The 18659-nt window shown below is 39.1% G+C and overlaps 1 protein-coding gene across 1 annotated transcript in view; it reads right to left on the minus strand.

Moving 5' to 3' along the window:
• Nucleotides 1–18659, minus strand: part of BMT2 (base methyltransferase of 25S rRNA 2 homolog) — a 119304-nt gene that overhangs the window by 57687 nt on the left and 42958 nt on the right. The window lies entirely within an intron of this gene.

Genomic DNA, 18659 nt, shown 5'->3' on the forward strand with positions numbered 1-18659 from the left:
TTTGTTAATCTTTTCCTTCTCACTGTTAAGCCCTCACTCCTTTGCGAGTCATCCTTCAAGGTTCACACCAAATATTAGCTCTGAGATAAATTCATCAAATCTTCCCATAAAAATTATCATTAATTCCTCTGCCTTCACAGCACATTCCCTTTTACTCCATTTATAACACTCTCTTGCTAGTTGCATTCACGGTCCACTGGACTATGAGATCACTGTAAATGTAAGAGGGTGCAAAAGAGGAAGAAACATGCTCTATTTATCTTTGTAACCCTTTATGACTAACCTATGTTAACAGCACATGCTTGCTGAACTTAACAAGTATTTACTGAGGGCCTAGTATGTGCTGCCAGTTTTCTAGGAGCTAAGTTATCCACAAGGCAGATGTGGACTTTACCTCCAGAGTTTACAATGTGTTCTAACAGGAAAGACAAACCATAAATAATTATAGTAAAATCTAAGAAAAGTTAGAATAAAAATAAAATGTGTTACAGCAGGGGTTTTCAAACGTTTTGGTCTCAGAACTCTTTTGTACTCTTAAAAATTACCAAATACCCAAAAAGAGCATTTGTTTATGCGGGCTAAATGCATTGCTATTTACCATATTAGAACGTATAGGTGAAATACTTTTAAAAAATGTATTAACTCATTGAAAATAGCAATGATAAAACCATCATATACGAACATAAATAATTTCTGTAAAAGAACCATGGTTTTCAAAACAAAAAATTTATCAATAAGAATGGCATTCATATTTTTGTAAATTTCTAGTGTATGGCTGGTATAGTTTGGGTATTTGTCCCCATTCAAATCTCACGTTGAATTGTAATCCCCAATGCTGGAGGTGGGGCCTGGTAGGAGGTGTCTAGATCATGGGGGCAGACCCCTCATGGATTAATGCTATCACTGCAACAGTGAGTTCTTGTGAGACCTGGTTGTTTAAGTGTGTGGCAACTCCCCGAAGTCCCTCAAACTTGCTCCTGCTTTTACCATGTGACACGCAAGTTCCTGCTTCGCCTTCCGCTATGAATAATAGCTTCCTGAGGCCTTCCCAGAAGTTGAGCAATGTTGATGTTATGCTTCTTATATAGCCTGCAGAACCATAAGCCAATTAAACCTCTTTTCTTGTAAATTACCCGGTCTCAGGTTAGAGATAGCAATGTGAGAACAGCTTAACACAATGGCTAAACAGAAAATGGCTGGATAACTGTCATACCATCATGTTTTAGCATGTAGCAGAAGTACTTTTTCTGTGCTTCCCATTTCATCATGTAACGCAAACACAATTACTCAAGAGTTTAGTTTAATAAAATTAATTTTTACTGCTTCATCCATGACATTTTTAAGTAAAACTGGCTTTAAAAGAAATTGCTAATGTATGAAGAATGCAATGACTATTACTATAGTTTGGTGCAACTGCCTTGATTTGTGCCAAGGTGCCAGCAGTTTTATCCACTGTTGCTTTTGAACTATCAGTACAAATTGCAACACAATAAAAAAGGCAAATAATGTTTTAGTATGAATATAAAAATTCTTTGAATTCACAGACCATTCTCTTCCTCCCCCAACTCTATGAAAGGGCTTCTGAGACTCCTAGGGATCCACAGAGCACACTGAGATTTGCTGTGCTAGAGAAGTATGCACCCTGTTGATAACAACTCTAGGAGTAAAGGAAGTTATCTATCAGAAAGTTTAATATTTAACACTATATCTAAGGACAAACAGGAAATTATCCTGGTGAAGGGAATAAGTAATGGGTTGTAAAAGGATGTTCTAGGCAGAAGGGAAACACCAGGCATGAGCTGGAATTTTGCAGGAGCAAAATGAAGTTCAATATTACTGAGTTATACAGTTAAAAATGTACTGAGAAATGAGGGAGGCATATTTATGTTATATTAAGGAACTTGAATTTTATCTCAAAGGCAAAGTGACATCACTAAAAAGTTTTAGTAAAAGAGCTGGCATTATTGGGTTTGTATTTCAAAGAAACTCTCAAGTTGAATTGTGAAAAACAGATTGGAGTAAAACTGGAAAAAGAGACTACTTAGTAAGAGATGAGATAGAGGTAGACAGACTAACACAAAATTGAGAATTTAGAATTGATAGTAGGACTTGGTGATTAACCAGATGTGCGAAGTAAAACAGCGGAAGGGGTCAAAAATAAATCTTAAAAGTTTCTGGCTTGGATATGTGTATGGATTTAATTAGAAATAGGGAACTCTGGAAGAGGAATCAATTTGAGTGGTTCAGGAGGTAGGAAAGGAGAGAAAATTAGCTCGCTTATGACACAAGGATATTTCACTGGCACAAAAAGCAACAGAGAGGTCTAGTGGGCAACTAGATATATGGAGGTCAAGTCAGAGGTCTGAACTGAAGACAGAGATTTGGAATAATCAGCATATATGTGGAAACAAAGCTATAAAAGTTAATCAAGCCGCCATGTGCAGCTGCCATATGCTGAGTGTGAAGAGTAGAGAATCCAGGACCAACAATTAAGAGAGACACAGAGAAAGGGAAAATACTGTTATTATGAAACAAGTAGATGGACTTATTTTTAAAAAACAGGTTTTTATAGCACAAGAATTAAGATGAGGATTTTTAAAAGAAGATAACATCGCAGTGACAGAAGAAAGATAGGAAGGAGAATACAGAAGTTGATTGTCGTTAACTACTAAATTGCCATTATTGCCACAAAATAAGCTAATACAGGCTCAGTACTAATCTGAAATGCTTAGGACCAGAAGTGTTTTGGGTTTTGGAATACTTGCATTATATTTATCTGAAATGCTCCAATGAACACTTCCTTCAAGTAACATATTGGAGCTTCAACAGTTTGAGATTTGGGGGCAATTTTGATTCTGAATTTTCAGATTTGGAGTGCTCAACCTGTAGAACATGCATCTGCCATGCCCATAAAATGAGTAATATTCACAGATATTTGCTCTGGTAAGGGTTTTAGCTTAAAACTCATTTGAAAATAGTCATTTGTTAGTTAAAACTAAACAGTGAAGACTCAATTCTCTAAATTATCTTTCTATAATTTTACATATAAGTCTAGTTAACCTTTTAAATTAAATTAGATTCAATTCTAGTTACTAAAATAATAAACAATTTGTTTTAGATAGTAAATATTTACTAGTTAGGGACATAATATACAGAACTACATTAAGAATCTTATAAACAGGTTAACAGAATAAATTTTTTGAATGCTGTACCTCTGACTAAGGAAACACATTTACTTTACGAATTCCTCCAGACAATTTCTTTCAGTAGAAAATATTCCGCAATCATCATTTTCATTTATACAGTCACATTATAGAAACCTGGATCATGACATTCTTCTAAAAAGAATTTGCCAATTGAGCTGTTACCCAAATGATTTGAACCTTATAATCATCACTATTTTCATTCTCAATGCCTAGAGCTTTGGGTCATGATCAGAAAATGTAGAGCTTTAGGGTTTTTAAACATAGTAATTCCCCCCAAAAAACCAGCTAGACGATCATACAGTATTTTTTTTATAAAAGAAAAAGAGACTCAGAATGTTAGATATTTCCCCAAAGTTATTCCCTGAGCCAGTGCTAAAAATTAGGTAAGTAACTGTAAAGAAGCAATTGATAAGCACAGATCATTTGCACTCCATTTATTAATAAACTTCAATATAATTTTTTAAGTCTAGAAAATCTAAGGAGGGAAACTTAATTTTGAAATTGATAATAAGCATTCTTTCTGCATAAATAGCTTTAAAAACTAGATTATGCATTTTTTACAGAGGACTTAATATCTTAATATTGAATACTAAGCCTCCAGAGACATCTGGTATTTGTAATTATAAACTTATCCAATTAAGATTTCAGCAAAATACATGTAGGATTTAACTTTCAGGTTTCAATATATTTGTATATACATTTGATTAATATACAATGGATTTCAAACTAGAAGCAAAACTATTAAAAACCATCACTGAAATACTTACAATTTTGTATGTGTATATTATTGATGGCAGTGGTAGCCTGTCTGGAGTGGCTGCTGCAAAGACACTGGCTGCAGCAGGGGAGGTGTGGCCAGAGCTACACGCTCCATGAAGCTGGCAGGATCCGGGAACAGGTGGAAGACCCTTCCCCTCCCAAGTTGGAAGGGAAAGAGCCCCACCCTCCTGGGCGCAGCTGCTCAGCTGCGGCTGCAGACCCGGGCATCCCTGCGCTCTTGGGGGCCTGGGAAGCTCCACTGCCCCGCAGGCTCAGAAGTGCCTGCTCCTGCCGCCCACTCCAATTTCAGAGCAAAGTTGTGGGCCGAGTCCAGGCATTGTTGTAACCTGGCTGGGTGTGCATGTATAGTGCTGACACTCCAGCCCCCTGCCACCTTGGCCCCCTCCAGACTTTGGGCACTGACGAGCATAGGAGGGAGGCCAAGGGCAGTGTAAGGGTAGCCTGGTGCAGGCACCCCTTGGCATGAATAGCCTGGGTGCCATGGATGACATGAAGCCCCACCTTCAAGCCAGGGACAGCTTGAAGACTCAACTCAGCCAGGGGGCTGAGTTGTCAGTTCCAGATGGAGTCTACCACCCAGATTGAGAGGTTATGGTGCTTTTTCTGGGCCTGCCAATGGCCCAGTCAGCACACACTTCCTCCCTTCTGAGTCCATAAAAACCCTTGACTCAGCCAGACTCAAACAGACATTGGGACTACCAGCTGCGGTAAGGAGCTACTACCCAATTCAGGTCTCCTCGACTCATTGGGATGACATGCCTGCAAATAAGAGCTACTCACTCCGGGTCTCCCCTCCATGGAGGGTTACACTCAGGACTGCCTGCCTACAGAAACAAGTTACCAACTCTGGGTCTCCTCTCCGCTGAGAGCTGGACACTTGTCAGGACAACCTGCCTGCAGAGAAGCTACCACTTGGGTCTCCTGAGAGCTGTTCTGTCACTCAATAAAGCTCCTCTCCATCTTGCCCACCCTCCAGCTGTCTGTGTACCTCATTTTTCCAGGATACGGGAAAAGAACTAGGGACCCACCCAAGACAGGACTGAAAGAGCTGAACAAAACAGGAGGCTGAAATGGCCCCCTACCCCGCTTGACACATTGCGGGCAACAAGGAGAGAAGAGCTGCGGCCCTTTGGGGAGCCCAGACCAATTGGCTCCCTGAGCCAAGGCTGTGAAACCCTCTTTGGGGCTCTGTGGTTTCTGGTGTCTCCATGCTTCCAGGCACCACTGCATTCCCCTTGTTCAGACATGGATGCCCACAGCGGAAGCTGCTTGTGGTACACTGGATCCAGCAGCAGGCTTGTCTGGAGCTGCATGCCCTGCCACAGCAGCTGGCACGCCTGGCTGTGTGCAGTGGCCGGACCCCATGTTCACTCACGCACCCCTTGCCACTCTGCACCTGGCTTGCCCTTGGCAGGCATGGGATCTGGGCTGGTAGCACAAGCTGATAACAACCTGCCAGGCTGAGTCAGCAGAATGAGCCCAGTGGGCTCAAGCAAAACTTGGACAAAGGCACCACCAGCCATAGGAATTTCTGGCTGGAAAAGTGACACCCTAAGGATCCAAAGACATTATGTTAAAAAGACATTTAACTGCCAGGTGCAGTAGCTCACGCCTGTAATCCCAGCACTTTGGGAGGCCGAGGCAGGAGGATCATGAGGTCAGGAGATCGAGATCATCCTGGCCAACATGGTGAAACCCCATCTCTACTAAATATTAAAAAATTAGCTGGGCGTGGTGGCACGTGCCTGTAATCCCAGCTACTCAGGAGGCTGAGGCAGGAGAATAGCCTGAATCAGGGAGTCGGAGGTTGCAGTGAGCCGAGATCACCCCACTGCACTCCAGCCTGCCAACAGAGCAAGACTCTGTCTTGAAAAACAACCAACCAACCAACCAACAACAACAAAAAATTTAACTTCCTCCTTTACTACTGTAACAGCTTTTTTTTTTTTTTTTAAAGAAAAGGACGTTTAACTTCCTCCTTTACTACTGTAACATCTTTTGCTCACTAGGATCACCTCCAATATTAAAAAGTCCAAGAAAATAAAAAGAATGTGAAAACTGAACAGAAATGAACTGCTAACTTAAAACAAAAACTCCTAAACCAGAGAGCATTAAAGAGGATATTAAAAAATCACGTTTAAACTGTATAAACTGAACTAGCAAAAAAGCATTAATATCTAATTCAGTCCTTTTTATTAGATAATTTCCTATTGTCATGCATTATATTACTCTTTGTCACAAATCTTTTAAGAATATGTCCAATATTTTATATCTTAAGGCAGAATGGAGATAAGGCCTATAGTAAGACTCTCGGATTGGCAGCGACCATCTAATATGTTTTGTACTCTTTCCTTTGGCTGACTGCCACTACTCCTTCCCCTCTTCCTTTTTTCCAGTTAACAATCTCAAGTAGATTGTTATAAAAACATGACCCTGCTATTCTAAATATGTCCTTCCATCCTTTCCATCCTTCTTTCCTTTTGTCTGTCTCTTCCATTCTTTCACCTGAGAAGCATGTGTTAAAGCCCCTCCTTCAATAACTACATATATCAAGTATATCTTGAGTACTAAAGAACTCAAATTGGTAAATACTTAATATCCCAAAACAGATAATTCTAAAAAACAATAGCAAAAAAGGAAATAAAGAAATGATTCTATTCACAGCTATGTCTTAGTTGCCAAGAAGCTTAAAGTCAAAACTGTATTCCTATTTATAGCAAGGGTAATGGACATAAATGGCAGATGAGGATGAGTTTCTTTTCTCAAACTGACTACTGGTAATGCTTCTTAGAGCACTGTGCATAAAGCATTCTTAGGCCAAGCCCAGGCTCTGTAGGAATGATCCTATGATAAATTACCTATATTTATCATAGATTTTGGAAAGTATGATGATGACATGCATGCCATACTTCTGCCATGGCAAGTACTAGAATTTCGCAGAATGCATTTTACTTTTCTGACTTCCTACTATTTTCCTTCTATTTTACAAATTTGCTTTTCCTTGTTGTATTTTATGTATCCATTAGAAATGCACACTAATACAATGGTGTATTAGTCTGTTCTCATGCTGCTGATAAAGACATACCCCAGATGGGTCAATTTATAAAGGAAATAGGTTTAAGTGACTCACAATTCAGCATGGCTGGGGAGGCCTCAGGAAACACAATCATAGCAGAAGGAGAAGCAAACACGTCCTTCCTCACATGGCAGCAGCAAGGAGAAGTGCAGAGCAAGGAGTTTTATAAGCCCATTAATAAAACCATCAGATCTTGTGAGAACTCACTCACTATCCTGAGAACAGCAGCATGGGGGTAATTGCCCCATTATTCAATTACCTTCCACCCGGTCCTTCCCACAACATGTGGGGATTATGGGAACTAGAATTCAAGATGAGATTTGGGTGGGGACAATGCCAGATCACATAATTTTACCCCAGCCCCTCCCAAATGTCATGTCCTCACATTTCAAGACACCATCATGCCTTCCCTACAGTTTCTTGAAGCCTTAACTCATTCTGTTATTAACCCAAAAGTCCAAGTCCAAGGTCTCATCTGAGACAAGGCAAGTCCCTTCTGCCTACAAGCTTGTAAAATAAATGCAAGTTAGTTACTTCCTAGATACAATGGGGGTACAGGCACTGGGTAAATACACCCATTCCAAATGGGAGAAATTGGCCAAAACAAAGGGGCTACAGGTTCCATATAAGTCCGAAATCCAATAGGGCAGTCATTAAACCTCCAGGTTCCAAAATGATCTCCTTGGACTCCATGTCTCACATCCAGGTCATGCTGATGCAAGAGGTGGCCTCCCACAGCCTTGGGCAGCTCCACCCCTGTGGCTTTGCAGGGTACAGCCCCTCTCCTGGCTGCTTTCACAGGCTGGTGTTGAGTGTCTGTGGCTTTTCCAGGTGCACAATGCAAGCTGCTGGTGGATCTAACCATTCTAGGATCTGGAGGATGGTGGCTCTCTTCCTACAACTCTGCTAGGCAGTGCCCCAGTAGGGACTCTGTGTGGAGGTTCCAAGACCACATTTCCCTTCCACACTGCCCTAGCAGAGGTTCTCCATGAGGGTTCCACCCCTGCAGAAAACTTCTGCCTGGACATTCAGATGTTTCATACATCCTCTGAAATCCAGGCAGAGGTTCCCAAACCTCAATTCTTCTATTCACACACTTTGTATGCACCCACAGGCTCAACACCATGTGGAAGCCTTCAAGTCTTGGGACTTGCACCCTCTGAAGCAATGGCCTGAGCTGTACCTTGGCCCCTTTTAGCCACAGCTGGAGCTGAAGCAGCTGGGATGCAGAGCACCATGTCTCAAGGCTGCACAGGGCAGGGGGGCCCTGGGATCAGCCCATGAAACCATTTTTCCTTCCTAGGCTTCTAGGCCTGTGATGAGAGGGGCTGCTGTGAAGATCTCTGATGTTCCCTGGAGGCATTTTCCCCACTGTCTTGGTGATTCACATTTGGCTCCTCGTTACCTATGCAAATTTCTGTAGCCAGCTTGAATTTCTCCCCAGAAAACGGGTTTTTCTTTTCTATCGCATCATCAGGCTGCAAATTTTCCAAATTTTTATGCTCTGCTTCCTCTTGAGCACTTTGCCACTTAGAAATTTCTTCCACCAGATACCTTAAATCATCTCTCTCAAGTTCAAAGTTCCACAGATCTCTGGGGCAGGAGCAAAATGCTGCCAGTCTCTTTGCATAGGATGAGTGACCCTTACTCCAGTTCCCAACGAGTTCCCCATCTCCATCTGAGACCACCTCAGCCTCAGCATGGACTTCATTGTCCATATCACCACCAGGATTTTGGTCAAAACCATTTGACAAGTCTTTAGGAAGTTCCAAACTTTCCCACATCTTCCTATCTTCTGAGACCTTCAAGTCTCTTGGAAGTTCCAAGCATTCCCACATTTTACTGTCTTCTTCTGAGCCCTCCAAACTGTTCTGACGTCTGCCTGTTACCCAGTTCCAAAGTTGCTCCCACATTTTTGGGTATCTTTATAGCAACACCCCACTTTCTGTGGTACCAATTTACTGTATTAGTCCATTATCATACTACTAATAAAGACTGGGTAACTTATAAAGGAAAGAGGTTTAATTGACTCACAGTTCAGCATGGCTGAGAAAGCCTCAGGAAACTTACAATCATGGTGGAAGGGAAAGCAAACATGTCCTTCCTCACCTGGTGGCAGCAAGGAGAAGTGCTGAGCAAAAGGGGGAAAAGCCCCTTATAAAACTATGAGATCTTGTGAAAACTCACTTGGTATCATGAGAACAACGGCATGGGGGTAACCACCCCCATGATTTAATTACCTCCCAGCAGGTCCCTCCTATGACATGTGGGGATTATGGGAACTACCATATAAGATGACATTTGGGTGAGGACACAGCCAAACCATATCAGATGGGATGCCATTTTATTCCATCATGTTAATAAAGAGTGAAAAAATGAAAATACTTAATGCTAGTGAGTTTTGGCAAAATGGGCATTTATATTGCTAGAGATAATGGAATTAATATTATCTTTCTGGAAAGGAATTCAGTAATATGTACAAGAGCCCATTTATACTCTTCAACCTAAAACTCCACTTTTGGGAATCCATCCCAAAGACATGAAAACTCAAGCACAAAGATTTATTGCTGAAATAAAACAGCTGTGAGAAAGGAAACAACCTAAATGTCCAATGAAAGAACAATTCATATAAAGCAAGATTCTTTCTACCATACTGTCCTTCAAAAAAGAGAGCATCAGCTTATGTTTGAGCCGTACAAAGTTTCTATGCTATTCAGCCCTCTCAATTTTTTTACTTTGAACAATAAAGACTATTTTGGGGAAAACTAACACTGGCCTGAAAGGACTTCATACAGTGTAGCTTGGTTACTTACCTGGTAAGAAATCACTTGATAAACTTGGTTCCACCATATCTCCCTGCCCCCACACAGAGGCAAAGAAATTTAGTACCAATTTGGTAATTATACATTGAAGTACAGCTTTCCAATGGCAATTATTGGATGTCTTCTTTAAAAGATCATACTGGGCCAGGCACAGCGGCTCACTCCTGTAATACCAGCACTTTGGAGGCCGAGGAAGGCAGATCACGAGGTCAGGAATTCAAGACCAGCCTGGGCCAACATGGTGAAACCCCATCTCTACTAAAAATACAAAAAATTAGCTGGGCATGGTGGCATGCACCTGTAATGCCAGCTACTTGGGAGGCTGAGGCAGAAGAATTGCTTGAACCAGGACCTGGGAGGCAGAGGTTGCAGTAAGCCTAGAATGTGCCACTCTACTCCAGCCTGGGCTACAGAGCGAGACTCCATCTCAAAATAAATAAATAAATAAAAAATATAAGATCATATTATTCGTTTTTAAAAAGATCGTATTAAACAGCCGTATCATCAGGCAACTAGATAAATTCTCCAATGTCCTACTGGCCTTAGGTTTGTTTCCATCACCAGCAACCAAAGTGTAACTTAATCCCCAAATACAGATTCAGTCATTATCTAATAATCATGTTTATACAATCAGTCAGGAACAAGAAAATGTTAATTCACATTTGGAAATGGGAAAACTGGTTCAGTGTCTTAAACTTCATTCTCCTGGCCTCACAGAATGAGTTAGAAAGTGTTCCCTCTGATTCTGTTTTCAGGAACAGATTGTAGAGAACTGGTATTCTTCCTTCCTTAAATGTCTGGTATATTTCACCAGTGAAACCATCTGAGCCTGGTGCTTCCTGTTTTAAAAGGCAGTTAATTATTTCTTCAATTTCTGTAATAGATATAGGCTTTCCATATTATCTATATCTCCTTGTCTGAGTTTTAGTAGATTGTATCTTTCAAGGAACCAGTCTATTTCATCCAAGTTATCAAATATGCAGTTGTAGAATTGTTCATAATATTCCTTTTTATTCTTTTACTATTGATGGAATCAGTAATGATGAGCTCTCTTTCATTTTTGGTATTAGTAATTTGTATCCTATCTCTTTTTTTTGTTGGTTAGCTTGGCTACAGGTCTATTAATTTTGTTGATCTTTTCAAATGAAACCTTTTGGTTTCACTGATTTTCTCTATTGTTTTTCTGTTTTCAATTTCATTAATTTCTGTTCTAATTTTTCTTTTCTTCTGCTTAGATTTAATTTGTTCTTACTTTTCTAGTTTCCAAAGATAGATGCTTATATTATTGATTTTGCACCTTCTTTTCTAACATGTGCATTCAATGCTACATATTTCCCTCTAAGTACTGCTGTCAGAACATACTACAAATTTGATGAGGTATGTTTTCATTTTCAGTTAGTTCAAAAACATTTTCTAATTCTTCTGAGACTTACTTATCTGACCCTTGTGCTATTTAGAGGTGTGATGTTAGATCTACAAATATTTTGGGACTCTTCAGTTCTCTGTTACTGATTTCTAGTTTAATTCTGTTGTAGTGTGAGAGAAGGCATACTCTGTATAATGATCTATCTTTTTAAATTGGTTAAGATGTGTTTTATGGCCAAATATGGTAGCATACTTGGTGAATATTTTGAAAAATTATAAATGTTTTTAAAAAGTCAGCAAAGTAAGTATTTTGTGATAATTACAAATATATGTGTACACAATGAAGGAGAGGTAGACACACAGCTTTCCTAGTGTTAGGGGAATGGGTAATTGGGGTTTGGGATAAAATTTCCAGTAATCATGCTATACACATATTCAAAAAGTGCCATATCTAAATTCTGAGATATAGATGACTTAAAGGTGACTCCAGTAGTAACAAAAATTGGGTATGCATGAAATCTAAGTGCAAAAAAGTATATCTTTACTATGTGAACCCTTGCTATCTGAACCCAGATATCAAATGACTTGAAAGATATTTGGAGATAAGCCTGAGAAAAAGATAACTCTTGATATCCGAACTTGCTATCTAAACTAAAAAGTTGAATAGTTTTTGATAGTAAAGGATACATATCTTCCTATATAATATCTGTGACTAAACCAGTAAATATCTGACCTTTATTTCATCTACATATTTAAAAGTGGTATGTGAGGTATGTATGTTTGAGAGAGAGAAAGATTTCTCTTTGGGAAATTGGAGTATTATTTGGTATTTCGGATCATTTTATATTTAGACACAAACAGTAGTAGATTTTCATGATGAAATATTATGCAAAACAGCATTCTAGTGGCATGGGAAGAGAAGTTTACAAAATACTTTATGCAACATAGCCTCTTTTGTTTAAATAACAATGCCTAGTAAAAAGACTAGAAAGAAATGTACCTAAATGTAACCAGGATTGAGTGATCTTTATTCTATGTCTATAATATCTGTTCTATGGCAAATTTTTCATACCTCAATTTCATTTGTAGTTAGAAAAATGTTCAACAGTGAATTTTAACACAATATAAATACCACAACAGAGTTATAAAGAAAGTTCAATACTGGTATCGAAGAGTATCAATTCTTTTGGGAAGTTCTGAGAAAGTTCTGGAAGAGAACATGCTTCAAATATAGTCTAATATAAAATACACCAATAGTTTATCAGAATTAGAACGTATCCCATTTGCAATTGCCAGAAAGTGAGAACAAGCATGTACCACACTAGAGGAATTTAAAATAGGTCCATGTGACCAGAATACAGGCTGCAAGAATAGTGGGAGGAGAAGGAAGAATGAGAATACACACACACACAATGGGGACTGATGCTATATTAAGGAGTTCAGAGTTTTTAGAATGAACAAAATCTAAACCAAGCCATCCAGGGCTAAATCATTTTAATGCTAAATTTCAATACTAAGTTAATCCCTTCCACGATTCAAGAAACAACTATAAAACTATCCTGGATAAGATCATCAAAAACAACTACTTTAGGGCTCAAACAAAGGCAAATAAGATGAAAAGTGTTTATTCATAAAAACCAGGTGAACCTAGTTTAGGAACAGTGAGGATCTGTCCTATCTTTGCCTGGAGCTGCTCTCACCACCCCCAACCCCTGCTTAGCTGGTATGAAACTTCCTCCAGGACAGGACTCATTAAAAAATAGCAGCTTCACTGCTAGAGGCGGCTAACTTGATTTGGAGCAAAGGGTAAAAAACCTACACAGAGCAGTGTCAGTAAAAGCAGCAAACTTGGAAGAAACAAGCATGGAAAGTCAGCAGCTACGCTAGTCTCAGGCTGTAGTTGTGGTTGGGTTGAGCTGCAGAATGGAGGACTAGTCAGAAATTTAACAAAGATCCTGGAAATGAGATAGATATAGAGGAGTTAGATAAGCTCCCCACAAAGCCATGGCTAATGGGGAGGCTATGTGAATATGCAGAGAAAACCCAAGAGGGCCTAGAAGAAAGTAAAAGGTGAGGCAGATTTGAAAAGCGCCTAAATGTTTAATGCACTCCCCAGTCAAGACGCACTCTACTGGAAGAGGGTGGAAGCCTTACTGACTGAGGTGTTTGAGCGCAACCTCTAACCTATCATTGTTTGGCTACTAAATTATGCAGATACTGGTGCAACCCCTAGGAAATCAGCCTAAAAAATAACAACCCCCTCCACCTCTGAAAAAAACACTAAACATAATAAGGGAGACAGATTCCACAGATTAAGTCTAAGCAAATTACTGAGAAACAATCACTACTACTAACGCTTGTAGGGGAAAAAATCCATGACAGTTTCTATACTTTTTAACCACAAATTATGAGACATGCAAAAAAACCCGGAAAAGCATAGTCCATACTCAGGGGAAAAAAAGTAGTAAATGGACTCTTGAGTGAGCCCAAATGTTGGATTAAACAGACAAAAACTTTAAGGCAGTGATTACAAAATATATATATATTATAAAAATAAAAAAGTATACATATATACATATATATATAAATACTTTTTTTTTTTTTAAGACAGGGTATCACTCTGTCACTCAGGCTGGAGTACAGTGAGAGGTGTGATCTCTACTCACTGCAACCTCCACCTTCCAGGCTCAAGTGATCCTTTCGCTTTAGCCTCCCGAGTAGCTAGGACCACAGGCACACGCCACTACACCTGGCTTTTTTGTTATTTTTTTGTAGAGACAGGTTTTGTCATGTTGTCCAGGCTGGTTCTGAACTCCTGGACTCAAGCAATCCACCTGTCTTGGCCTCTCAAAGTGCTGGGATTACAGGCATGAGCCAATGTGCCCAGCCATAAAAATATTAAACAAATTTAAGGAAATCATGCTTAAAGAATCAAAGGAAAATGCAGTAACAATGACTCAATAAATAAGGGAATCTCAACAATATAACAGAGCTATAAAAAATATAGAGAAATCTAAAGTTGATATTCTCCATACATATCTGTGTTTGATAGAAGTATAACTATATAATTTCTTTAACTGGCCAACACTTAAAATATTAATATTTAAGAATGTCCATAACACATGAGTTAAAGGATGTTTAGTAAGTCGTTATGCATTATAAGCTTTGTAGTAACCTTTCAATAAAGGTAAAGATGGCTTATGGTTCCCTACTGAAGTAATCAAAGATATTTTGATTTTTAAACGTAATTGCTTAAAACTAGGTAATATTTTCAACATGATTTAAAATCAAAGTAACCAAAAGTAATGCTTGTTATTATCTATAGTTTTGGAACTGCTTAAGAGTATCTTACTTTCATGATTATTTTCTGTGTCTATCAAGAATATTTCTATAACTATTCAAGTTTAGCATTTTCAAGTAATTAACAAAATACACTTGATACCACAAACCAACAGGGTAAAAGGGTATAAGAACAATTTTAATATTACAGCGAAATACCTCAGAGATACTACAGCTTTGGTTCCAGACTACTGCAATAAAGCAAGTTACAAAATTTTTTTGGTTTTCCAGTGCATATAAGTTATGTTCCACTACACCATAGTCTATGAAGTGTGCAATAGCATTGTCTAAAAAACAATGTACAGATCTTAATTTTAAAATACTTTATGGCTAAAAAATGCTAGTCATCATTTGAGCCTCCAGCAAGTTGTAATCTTTTTTACTGGTGGAAGCTTTGCCTTGATACTCATGGCTGCTGACTGATCAGCATGATGGTTGCTGAAAGCTGGGGTGCTATCAGAATTTCTAAAAATAAGACAACACTAAAGTTTGCCACATACATTGACTGTACCTATCATGAATGATTTCTCTGCAGCATCAGCATGTGATGCTGCTTGACAGCATTTTACTCACAGAATTTCTTTTAAAATTGGTCAGTCCTCTCAAACCCAACCACTGCTTTATCAATTAAATTTTATATAATATTCTAAATCCTTTGTCATTCTAACAATGTTCACAGCATCTTCACCAGTAGATGCCATCTCAAAAAGACACTTCCTTTGCTCATCCATAAGAAACAACTCCTCATCCATTCAAGTTTTATCATGAAATTGCAGCAATTCAGTCCCATCTTCAGGCTCCACTTCTAATTCTAGTTCCATTACTTTTTTTTCCCACCACATCTGCAGTTATTTCATCCATGAGGCTTGGAATAAACTCCTCCAAACTCATATTCATGTTAATATTCTGATCTGCTCCCATGAATCACAAATGTTCTTAATGGCATCTAGAATGGTGAGTCCTTTCCAGAAGGTTTTAATGGACTTTGCCCAGATCCATCAGAGAAATCGCCATGACAACTACAGCCTTACAAAATGTATTTCTTAAATAACATGACTTGAGCCAGGCTCAGTGACTCATGCCTGTAATCCTAGCACTTCCAGAGGCTGAGATGGGAGGATTGCTTGAGTCCAGAAATTTGAGACCTGCCTGGGCAATATAGGGAGATTCTCTCTCTACAAAAAATTTAAAAAAAGTTAGCTTGGCATGGTGGTGCATGCTTGTGGTGCCAGCTACTGGGGAGGCTGAGGTGGGAGGGTCACTTGAGCCCAGGAGGTCAAGGCTCCTGTGAGCTGTGATCATGCCACTCCACTCCAGCCTGGGCAACAGAGTGAGACCCGTCTCCAAAAATAAATAAATAATAATAATATGACCTGAAAGTCTAAATTACTCCTTGATCCATGGGCTGCAGAATGGACGTTGTATTAGCAGGCACGAAAACAACATTCATCTCCTCGTACATATATATCAGAGCTCTTGGGTGACCTGGTACATTATCAACGGGCAGTAATATTTTGAAAGGAATATTTTTTTCTGAACGGCAGGTCTCAATAGTAGGCTTTAAATATTCCGTAAACTATTCTTTAAACAGATGTGCTGTCATCTAGGCTTTGTTCCATTTACAGAGCACAGGCAGAGTAGATTCAGCATAATTCTTAAGGGTCCTAGGATTTTCAAATGGTAAATGAACACTGGCTTCAACGTAAAGTCACCAGCTGCATTAGCCCCTAACAAGAGAGGCTGCCTGTCCTCTGAAGCTCTGAAGCCAGGTATTGACTTCTGATCTCTAGCCAAGAAACTCCTAAAAGGCACCTTCTTCTTCCAATAGAAGGCTTTTAAATCTACATTAAAAATCAGTTGTTTACTGTAGCCACCTTCATGAATGGTCTTTGGTAGATCTTCTGGATAACTTGCTGCAGCTTCTAAATCATCACTTGCTGCTTCACCTTGCACTTTATGTCATGGAGATGGTTTCTTAGACCTCATGAACCAACCTCTGTTAAGCTTCAAACTTTCTTCTGAAGCTTCCTCACCTCTCTTAGCCTTCAATTGAAGAGAGTTAGACCCTTGCTCTGGATTAGGTATTGGCTTGAGGGAATGCTGTGGTTGGTTTGATCTTGTATCCAGACCACTCAAACTTTCTCCACATCCACAATCAAGTTGTTTTACTTTCTTCTCATTCCCGTGTTCACTGAATAGCACTTTCAATTTTAAAAATAACTTTTCCTTCACTTTGGGAGGCCGAGGTAGGTGGATCACGAGGTCAAGAGATCCAGACCATCCTGGCCAACATGGTGAAACCCCGTCTCTACTAAAAACACAAAAATTGGCTTGGCACAGTGGCACGCACCTGTAGTCCCAGCTACTCAGGAGGCTGAGGCAGGAGAATGGCGTGAACCTGGGAGGCGGAGCTTGCAGTGAGCCGAGATCATGCCACTGCACTCCAGCCTGGGCGACAGAGCGAGACTCCGTCTCAAAAATAAAATAAAATAAAATAAAATAAATGACTTTTCCTTTGAATTCACAACTCAGTTAATTCTTTGGTAGAAAAGGCCTAGCTTTCAGCCTATATCAGCTTTTGACATGCCTACCTCACTAAGTTTAATCACTTCTAGCTTTTGATTTAGTCAGAGGAGTGCCTCTTTTTACTTGTATACTTAAAGGCCATTGTAGGTTTATTAACTGGCCAAATTTCCCTAGTGTCTTATGGAATAGAGAGGCCTGGGGGTGAAGGGAAAGAGAGAGAGAAGAGGGGGACGGGGAGAGGGAAGAGTGGGGAGAGGGCAGAGAGACTGGGGAACAGTGGATCCGTGGAGCAGTTAGAACATACATGACATTTATTGAATAAGTTCACTGTCTTATATGGTTGATAATAAGTTCACTGTCTTATATGGTGCCCCTAAAAAATCTTAATAGTAACATCAAAGATCACTGATCACAGATCACCAAAACAGACATCATAATAATGAAAAAGTTTGAAATATTGTAAGAATTACTAAAATGTGACAGTGTATTAGTGCGTTTTCATGCTGCTGATAAAGACATCTCTGAGCCTGGGTAATTTATAAAGAAAAAGAGGTTTAATGGACTCACAGCTCCATGTTGCTGGGGAGGCCTCACAATCATGATGGAAGGCGAAAGGCATATCTTACTTACATGGTGGCAGGCAAGAGAGAATGAGAGCCAAGCTAAAGGGGAAACTCCTTATAAAACCATCAGATCTCGTGAGACTTACTCACTACCACGAGAACAGTATGGGGGAAACCGCCCCCATGATTCAATTATTTCCCACAGGGTCTTTCCCACAACACATGAGAATTATTGGAGCTACAACTCAAGATGAGATTTGGGTGGGGACACAATTAAATCATATCACAGAGCCACAGTGAGTACATGCTATTGGGAAAATGGTGCCAATCGACTTGCTTGACTCAGGGTTGCCACAAACCTTCAATTTGTAAAAAATGTAGTATCTGTGAAGTACAATAAAGCAAGCGCAATAAATGAGTTATGCCTGTACTAATAATTAATTGGATTATAATAGTCATGTACTTATAAAATTTATGCCTATATGCATATAATCTTACTAGCAGGCAGATTTTCTTACCAACAATAAAACAATGGTAATTGGTTCTATTAATAACCTTTCATTATTTTTCCTTATTTGTAAATTCTTAGTGGATAGCCACTTTAATTGTATTTTGCTGTTTTGATTCTTTGTTTTGATAATTACATAAGAATTACATATTGTTATATAATTATATATTACATTGTACATTATAACTATATAATACTATTATATAACAATTATATGTTATATACACACATATAGCCATAACATATATGTAATATATATAATTATGTAACATAATGTATAATTATATAATCGTATTTAATGAACTATTCTTTCTCATTTTCAGTTAGAACAACACATGCTACAGAACCACTAGTTTTCCAGATAGCTCTTACAATTTTCTGCTAGTTTTTAATCTAATAATATTACCTATCTGCATTTCTCAGTCTATCATGTAACTACTGGAGGAGCAAGTAAACTGCTCACTGTTTAGTATG

Source organism: Pan troglodytes, chromosome 6 (assembly GCF_028858775.2).
Source record: "Pan troglodytes isolate AG18354 chromosome 6, NHGRI_mPanTro3-v2.0_pri, whole genome shotgun sequence".
Classification (NCBI taxonomy): Eukaryota; Metazoa; Chordata; class Mammalia; order Primates; family Hominidae; genus Pan; species Pan troglodytes.